The sequence below is a fragment of the Pelmatolapia mariae genome, linkage group LG7, assembly GCF_036321145.2.
Source record: "Pelmatolapia mariae isolate MD_Pm_ZW linkage group LG7, Pm_UMD_F_2, whole genome shotgun sequence".
Lineage (NCBI taxonomy): Eukaryota > Metazoa > Chordata > Actinopteri > Cichliformes > Cichlidae > Pelmatolapia > Pelmatolapia mariae.
Window position 1 is genome coordinate 33,177,302 of NC_086233.1, and position 9,994 is coordinate 33,187,295.

Consider the following 9,994-nt stretch of genomic DNA (forward strand, 5'->3'; position numbering starts at 1 on the left):
TGGAAACTTTGTTGTTTCTAATGTATAATGGCTATGTAGTTTGTACAAACTGGGTGTAAGCACAGTGCTGACTTTAAAAGGTAACAGATTCATGAAGATGATTTCATCTTGAGTGATCTCTGTACTTCCTGATAATTAGCAATGCTATTATCCTTGACCCAGCAGCAGGAGCAGCAAAGGCCTTATCAGCTCTCTATAACCATAAGGCTTTTATTGGCTTGTTCATTTCACGACCAGGACAAAGTCTGAACTCAAGAAAAACAATTACACAGGCTGTCAACAGCTGCTGCGCTTGTTCCAACATATTCACATACTTCAGCAAACAGAACAAGACACACAGATTTTCCACAAAATCAAAGTGAAAGTCAGGCGAAAACATTTTTTTGATCACAATGTGTTTGACAGTGAACACTCCCCTGCCCCTGCCCTTCATCCACATGGCTTCATGCAAAGCAACACAACAGAGTCTATCCTGAACTTATTATGCTGGATTTAGGCCTTGCATGTTTGCTGAGACTGAGTATGACAAGCCAAGGTAAAGCTTCAACATTATGAATCTGTTGCTTCTCTCTCTCACACAGTGTGAGAACATGCACACTCATACAAATGAAGACTCCCTGTTGCCATGACTAAGCTTCCCCATTTGGCTCTTAATGAACAGATGCTCAGCATCATCTACTTATTATTTATCACCCTTATTTGCCTCTTGTTAACTAATAAGAATGGAGATGATAAGGATTCAACACAAAGTACAGATAGTGATCAAGTCGCTGATTAAAGAATTATAACCAGACCTCTGCCCCGCATCTGGCAAATACGTGCAAGCTTCAGCTGAATAAAAATGTTTATAGTTTTACTGCTTGACAAGGTAAGGCTTATTTATGTGAATGGTGAAATAGCAAGGCAATAAAATGGATCCACATGAGTTAAAAGAAAGATTATTTTTGAAAGAGAGGGTAAAGAAAGGGAGGCTACAGCAAGAAGAGAGAGAGGGGCAAAAAAATCAACTGCAGGACATTTTCCATCATTAAATTTGAACCAAAAATTCAGAGAGATGCCAAACAAAGCGGCCCGCACAGGTGAAGCTCTCAGCCATGGTAACACAGATGGTCTCTAGACATTTCCCACAGACGTATTATCCCTTCCTCTGACACTGAGAGGACGTGCATAAACACGAGCACGGTGACAGCACAGCACTCTGGAAAATGTATAAAGCTATACTAAATGAGCCAGTAGCTCACAAAAGAAAGCGCCCTGTCTCGCATAGATTTATCAGTTGGCAGAAATAGAAAAGTCAGTGACAGGCATGCTGCTGCTGAAATTCTGCGTTGTTGCCATTTTAATCTACATAAGGAAAGAAATAGGGAGCAGCTGATTAATCATCACAGAGGGCACAGTCACAGATTTATCAGCAGCCAGCTCTCCTTTTACCTACCACAATTAAAACTTAAAGATAAAGGAGCTCCTCTTGCCTAAATGTTTTCTGATGAAATTCTGTTTCTCATCCATGCATTTTGCTGTGGTCCCTGCTTGTTTGGGCCTATTTTCAAAATATGTCTGTTACAATAGCACCGGTATCGATTTGGAAAACAACAGGTGCTGCATCCGTTAGAGAATATGAAACCAAGGGTATTTGTTTTGTGGGTTAGAACTGTTCAAGGCTGTTTGTATCTGCCAGCGAGCTACAGTAAATTGGACATTAGCCTCTGACCAGAGTGCAAGTAGAAAGGGGAAAGAAGTCATATTGCTCATTTGCTGTGACCTAAAGAGGTAAACAACAGCGTTTAACAGAAAATGGTGCTTCAGCTTTGGACAAACAAAATCATTAATCCAAAGGCATGACTATAAATATTAAATTCCCATAGCGCTGCCGAACTCAAACTTCAGGCATGGCCCTGAATCACACTAAAAGGCCTCCATACGGTTGGATTTGGATTTAAACAGATTATAGTGCAACTGTGAGGGAAACACAGTGAAGACAGTAATCCAAAGCAATGCTTGCGCTGTGAATCACATTGTGATACACGTCCATCAACACTTTAAAGCTCAGGGCACCGAACAGCCTCCAACTGAGATGAATACAACACATACTTTAACATCAGGTATTCATCACATATTTGAAGAGTTTTCAGAGTGTGCTCACACAGCGTGACACGCAGAGAATTTCCAAGGTTGCCGTTATGGTAGAGTGTATGTGGATTTAAATCTGAGCAAGCCCAAGAATGTGTAGTGATCGTAATACTAACAGTTAGGTACAGCGGTTCATTAATTAATAATAGCATAATGGCATAGTCTCACAATGGCAAAGCTATCATATATACATATACACACACACATACATACACATATATATATATATATATATATATATATATATATATATATATATATATATATATATATATATATATATATATATATATATTAGGGGTGCAACGATACACAAAATTCACGGTTCGGTTCGATACTTTGGTGTCACGGTTCGATATTTTTTCGATACAAAAAATTTTCATGCCTTTTTAATTTGTCATTTATTAAAATTATAAATATATATTTTACCTCAAAAGTACAGTTTTTAAATTTAATGTTGCTGAAACAACAAAGTAATAAAAAAACAAATCTATCTGATCGAGAAATCACTCATCTTTGGAAAAAGAGAGTTTATTACAGAGAAATGGCTCTTTCCAAAATAAAAGCTATACTATACGCTTCTTCTGGGCTATATTCTCAGCAGCATATTAAACATATCAGGTCCCCATAAGGAGAATCATGTGCTAACGGCTGTCTAAATGACTCGGGTAAAGTTGTTTTTGTCTGCTTCCACTTGTCTTTGCACTAGGATGATGTCCGAGTAAATGTGCAGTCATATTCATTGTGTTCCCACTAGTGCTGTCAGCGTTAATCTTGTTGAAATGACATTAACGCCACAACACGGCAAATCTCCGTTAACGAGCTACCGCGGATCGCCCCGTGCGTGGGGCTGGACGGCATCAACACGTTAACAAGCTAACTGCGCTAACGCACTAGTTCCCACCAATGTAATTGAGCATTGTGTGGCACATCCGACATACTGTTTTACTTTTGTCCATGACGCGCTTACCTTCAGGGTCATACTTCACATGAAGACCAAAACAGTTCCAAACGCCAGATCTGAATGAGGGTGGGGGAGGTTCAATTTGCCATGTTGCAACGAGCTTAGCTTCTGTCTTGCTAGCTTGCGCTGCGCTCAGTGGATCTGCGCTCGACAGTGCAGCCTAGGCGGATAAGTCGAACGCAGATCCACTGAGCTCTCAACACAGACAGCATCGTCAGAAGAAAAGTTGATAAAATTAATTAAAAATTTTGTATTGTTCGATACACATGCGTACCGAACCGAAAGCACTGTATCGAACGGTTCAATATCAATACGAGTATTGTTGCACCCCTAATATATATATACATACATATATATGGCTACTGGAACAAGAAGGCATCAGTGGGCAAGAGACGAAAACAGGGCGTTGTTGGAATGCTACTACGCAAGTAACCCTGGCGGAAGGGGTTACATGAATAGGATGAGGGACCTATGGATTCTTCGATACCCAACATCCACAATGACGGCGAAACAACTAGTAGCTCAGTGTTTCAACATTCGAAAGAAGGGACTGCTCTCACAGCTAGAGATTGACAAGGTACAACATAAATGCTACGGCAAGGAGGAGTCAGGACGCCAGGTCAGGGGGGAGATATCATCACCCCCACCCGAGATTGGGTACAAAGTCCCAAGTGCGATAGGAGAAGGATCGTTGAGTGCGAGAGGAACTGACCTGAAAGATAGGATCATGGCCAAGCTTGAAACCTGGATTCCCCGTAGCTGGTTACCAAGATTACGTGAAGTACCCTCAGAAGGTCTGCTAGATGATGTTAATGCAGCACTACGGATGATACCTACAGCCACACTTACCGAGACTAACAAGCTGATCTACAGTACAACAGCAGTGATCAGTGAGATGCTTGGCTATAAGTTGAACAGCCACAAGGAGACAGCCTCCATGGAGAAGGAGGCTAGAGGGCAAGATCAAAGTAGCACAGAGGGAGGTTAGCCAACTAACGGAGTTGCAGAAAGGTGCGACAAAGAAGGTGCATAAGAAATACAGCAAGCTGTCCATACCTGAGGCCTTGGAAACTGCCAAGCAAAGACTCACAGCCTTGGCCAGCCGCTTGAGGAGGTACACCAGAGAGATAGAAGGCAGGAGAATAAACCACTGCCTGGATTGATTACAAGAAGGCCTATGACTCAATGCCCCACAGCTGGATATTGGAATGCCTAGAATTGTACAAGATCAACAGGACCCTAAGAGCCTTCATCAGGAACTCAATGGGGATGTGGCGTACAACACTAGAGGCCAACTCCAAGCCCATAGCACAAGTCACCATCAAGTGCGGGATCTACCAAGGAGATGCTCTGTCCCCACTGCTGTTCTGCATAGGCCTTAACCCCCTCAGTGAGATCATTAACAAGACTGGCTACGGATACCGACTGCGGAACGGAACAGTTGTCAGCCACCTCCTGTACATGGATGACATCAAGCTGTATGCCAAGAGTGAACGAGACATCGATTCACTGATACACACTACCAGGCTATACAGCAATGACATTGGAATGTCGTTCGGGCTGGAGAAGTGTAGTCGGATGGTAACAAAGAGAGGGAAGGTAGTCAGAACTGAGGGGATCGAACTACCGGAAGGCAACATTGCAGACATAGAGGACAGTTACAAGTACCTGGGGATCCCGCAGGCGAATGGGAACCATGAAGAGGCCGCTAGGAAAGCTGCAACCACCAAGTATTTGCAGAGGGTCAGGCAAGTCCTGAGGAGTCAGCTGAACAGTAAGAACAAGATCCGGGCTATCAACACCTACGCCCTGCCCGTGATCAGGTACCCTGCTGGGGTAATAAGCTGGCCAAAGGAGGAGATAGAAGCCACTGACATAAAGACAAGAAAGCTCCTTACCATGCATGGAGGGTTTCACCCCAAGTCCAGCACCCTGAGGCTGTACGCTAAGCGGAAGGAAGGGGGCCGGGGACTGGTGAGTGTCAGCACCACAGTCCAGGATGAGACAAGAAACATCCACGAATACATCACGAAGATGGCCCCAGCTGACAGCGTGCTCAGTGAATACCTCAGGCAGCAGAAACCCAAGAAAGAGGAGGAAGGCGAGGAACCATCATGGAAGAACAGGCCCCTGCACGGTATGTACCACCGGCAAATAGCGGAGGTGGCTGATACCCAGAAATCCTACCAGTGGCTGGACAAAGCTGGACTGAAAGACAGCACGGAGGTACTAATCATGGCTACACAGGAATAAGCACTGAGCACAAGATCCATAGAGGCTGGGGTCTATCACACCAGGCAAGACCCCAGGTGCAGGCTGTGTAAAGATGCCCCAGAGACAATCCAGCACATAACAGTAGGGTGCAAGATGCTAGCAGGCAAGGCATACATGGAACGCCATAACCAAGTGGCCGGCATAGTGTACAGGAACATCTGTGCCGAGTATAACCTGGAAGTCCCGAGGTCAAAATGGGAGATGCCCCCAAGGGTGGTGGAGAATGACCGAGCTAAGATCCTGTGGGACTTCCAGATACAGACGGACAAAATGGTGGTGGCTAACCAACCGGACATAGTGGTGGTAGACAAACAGAAGAAGACAGCCGTAGTGATCGATGTAGCGGTTCCGAATGACAGCAATATCAGGAAGAAGGAACACGAAAAGCTGGAGAAATACCAAGGGCTCAGAGAAGAGCTCGAGAGGATGTGGAGGGTGAAGGTAATGGTGGTCCCCGTGGTAATTGGAGCACTAGGTGCGGTGACTCCCAAGCTAGGCGAGTGGCTCCAGCAGATCCCGGGAACAACATCGGAGATCTCTGTCCAGAAGAGCGCAGTCCTGGGAACAGCTAAGATACTGCGCAGGACCCTCAAGCTCCCAGGCCTCTGGTAGAGAACCCAAGCTTGAAGGATAAACCGCCCGCAGGGGCGTGCTGGGTGTTAGAGATATATATATATATCTCCATACATATATATATATATATATATATATATATATATATATATATATATATATATATATATCCATACATATATATATATATATACACGCCATCCTTTATACCAAAGTACTGGGTGATGATAACCTGATGGTGGCAGAACAGGAAAAGTCATACTTTGCCAAAGTTGTTACAAGTCATCAATTCAATAGCAGCTTAGCTATTTAAACTAAAAAGCCAAAAATGTCAACCGATGGTCCTGCCTTGTAGTGGATGACTATAAAACCAGATTTTTACTTCCCTCCTTAAAGACTTGTGAGCTGAAATAAGAAACGCTGACTCGAAATTGTTTTTTAGTACTTTGCGTTGTTTGGTCTCAAACTAGTTGAAAAAAATAAATAGTATTCACACAACTTTTAAAAAGGCTATATAACTTTAATTATTCCCAAAAGAGTTCGGATTTACGTTAAAAGTACTTTTTAACACTTGATCTAAAATAAGTAGGTTTTTGAAGTCCCACAGTTCTGGCTTCCTACTGAGTTTGCATATACACAAATCAGCCACAACATTAAAATGACATCATCTTGTTACAGTGCAATATTCTGCAGTGGTATTCCTGTGCACTGGCATTCACATGGATACTTCTTTGACACGTAGCATGCACCAAAACATAATGCAAGCCAACCACACACCCTTGTCCCCGCAGCTTCCCAGGTAGCAGTGCCCTCCACTAGCCCCAAAGGTCCCATGGCTTAAGCACAGATGTGGCCAGACAACAAAAGCCCTAGAGAACTCCTGCCAATCCACTGGTGCCAGGCACCACAGGAAGCTCCCATGACTCGTTGACCCATCCCAAGACCATGTGCTGATCTCATTACTGACAATTTTGCAAATGTGAGCTGTCATGTCATGAGTGCTGACTGTCAGCTCCCTCTCAGAGCTCATAAATACTGCGCATCGGCAATCAACCTGCTCTAACCCACCCTGTAAGTCTACATTGTATTTTTTTCATGGCTTGCACATGGGTTAGAAAAAGCCCATTTTCAAAGTCAAACACACACTTTCCATCACAATAGGAACCCCTCTGTGTAGCTTGGTTTGATGTGCACTTAAGAGAAAATAGGGCATTCGAAATGAGAGAGAAAACTGGAAAAATAAAGAGTTTTTTTTTTTTTTTGCAGTGTGGGTATTGCATCTCTCTGCTCAGAAGCCTTTCTGCGAATCCAGGTGAATGCCACAATCTTAACTTCATTTAATCCATCATCTAAAGGTTACATAGCTGAGTCCCAAATCAAGAGCCGCAAGTTCCAGGTTAAGCTGAAGTCATAAATGTTGTCTTTCAAGCCATAAATAAATTGTTATAAATCCAAATTCACTGTCAGCTACCATCTATATTAACAATGCTACCAAATATTTCAGATAATGCAGTTCTCTGTAAACTAATGGTCCAATTTTGAACAAGTATTTGTCATTTCTCTGCTGTTATGCATGCTACTGTCTGTGTTTTGTTGATAACAACAGAGTCTTGACATCTGAATCAAATAACACAAGGTATCATCTGCTGTCTGTCTGCTGCTCTGCACAGTCAAATGCACCTTTCTCCAAAGCTCGTGCAACGTGACTGGCCACTGCTGAAATCATTCAAAGCTCTGTGGTTGTTAGGGAAAAGATTTTATGACAAAGTGTTTAATCTTTGGGCTTGGAGAAGCTGTTGTCATTCCAAATGAAAGGGATAAACTCTGCATGAAAGTCTGAATCATTGGTGTCAAGTTAAGGTCTTCATGTCTAAAAAAAGAGACATGAAAGCATTGCTTTCATTCAACTCAAGGTTTAAAATCAGATGAAATTCAAACATTAGGGCAGTGTTTGCTCATAATATACAAGGCCAAATGTTTCAAATAATGAGGTGAGCATATGTACAAATGTTTGTGAGTCCAAATCTAAGGATTCAGACTGCTCTAAATGCTCCTGTTGAAAATCTACTGTTTGCAAATAGAAGCTAATCAAATGAATTTTGGCTTTAAGGGAGGGTGGCGTTAAAGGGAGAGGAACTGAAACTGCTTGTTTCCCACAGTGAATTAGTACTTTGAAGCAAGAATCGTGCAAAGAAACTCAGCAGAGTCAAGAATAAAAATATCAAGTTGGAAATGATCACAACAGCTCTGCTTTAAAGATCCCGAAACACTTTTTTTTCTTTTTAAATTCAGCTTTATCCTAAACATACATGTACACAATTTTCATCCAAAGTTACACACGTTTTGGGTATTTCACCATAGTAGGGGCTTGTACGTTTCCTTTCTTTCTGTCTGCCTTTGCTCTTCTCTGTGGTTTAAAGTGGGAGGGGCTGAGTTTGTTAACAGATGACAATAAGGGACCAATAAGGGACCAATCATGACAACATTTGAATCATAACACTACTGTATTTACAAAATTTAAATGCATAAACACATAGTAGATTAGATTTTTGTTCATGTAGTCCTAACTGTCTGTGTTGTAAAGGGATACATTAATACATTACGTTTTCCTTTTTAAAGGGCCATTGTATTGTGGTGCATTGCACTTTTAACTAGAATTTCAAACACTGAGCAGTTGATGGTTTCCATAGGTGTATTACACTGAAGAAACCACCTTGCATAGATGTTTTGTATGTTATTCAACCTAAAGAATGACTTTTTTTTTATTTACACTGTTGTCAGTTTTTCTCCAGTATCAGTACTGGGCTCACTGGAACGCAGAAGCTAAAAAAAAAACAAAAAACAAAAAAAAAAACACTGGGAATGAAATAGTTTTGTAGATAATGATCTACTTCAACCCACTTTAGGTGTCAGATCTGAAGTGTTTATTGCATATGTACTATTCAGGTGCCACCAAGTCCTGCTGAATTAATTGCCACTCTGCTCCCTCTGATGATGTAAACTTTATGGAAAATAATATATAACGGGAAACTGCACCCATCTGGCACATCAGCAACCTCAATTCAAACCAAAAATAGAATTTCAAACCATTAAATGATGCTTGTCTCGGAAAGTTATGAGACTATTTCTCCCATAAGTGGTGAAATAAAGATAGACGGTGGGTTCAATACGAAGACAATAGCAGAAAAATATGAGATCTTATATGCTGGTTCTGGCTCTACATATTGCACTGCTGCTTGTGAAAGTTGTATCCATATGCGGCATAAAATCCCCTCCTTGTGAGTGTACCGTGTTTGTCTACTCACGCTCTAACGGCCAATATCTAACCCTGTTTTTCTCTAATAACGTGACTCCAAATTCTTTAATAATCTAAAGGTTGTCATTCTCAATTAAAGCAACAGCCATAAAGGAAAAACAACACACAAATAAATAATGTAAACAATAGAAAACAGACTTAAGTTTGCATTGGGACGTTTAAATTACTCATGGCAAATGGCTGTTCCTGAGTTTCTGTCAGTTTCATATTGCGCATTAAAATGAAAATCCCCCCCCATATAAACTTCATTACTGACGTTTAAATGCATGCCACAGTTCAGAGGATTGAGAGGAAACTTGGCACTCCACAGTTTGAGCTCCGAGCATTAATTTCTCATCCTTTTAAAGCTGCTGGAAGTCAGACACACTTTCAAAATCATTAACATCTTCTATTTTTTTCTTACTTATCTTACCTGTAGCTCAGTTTCTTTTTTGAAAGCCGCTGGCAGAGTTTGCTTTTAAAAACACATCCTTCTCGAGTGTTAGTCCAACTTGTACCCGAGTTTGTGGACACCGGGTCAGTGGCTGAAAAACTAAAAGTGGGCCTTATTCCTTTGTAGCGTTGCAAACTACCTGAAATTTGAGCGTCTTCCTTTTAAAAGCCCACCGGCAACAGGTGTTCATTTCACTTACAGGTGACAGCGAGGGATCGACGTACTGTGCTCTTCCTGCCCGTGTCCAACCTCCCCCCTCCCTTCTTTCCTTCCTCCCTTCGCTGCTTGCTCCTGTTTCCTTGTT

The 9,994-nt window shown here is 42.0% G+C and overlaps 1 protein-coding gene across 1 annotated transcript in view; it reads right to left on the reverse strand.

Annotated features, from left to right (window-relative positions):
* igsf9a (immunoglobulin superfamily, member 9a) overlaps positions 1-9,923 on the reverse strand; it is a 52,993-nt gene extending 43,070 nt beyond the window's left edge. Inside the window, exon 1 of the mRNA XM_063480843.1 lies at positions 9,670-9,923. The gene's annotated coding sequence lies outside the window, so the exon portion shown is untranslated. The remainder of the gene's footprint in view (positions 1-9,669) is intronic.
* Between the last annotated feature and the right edge of the window lie 71 nt (positions 9,924-9,994).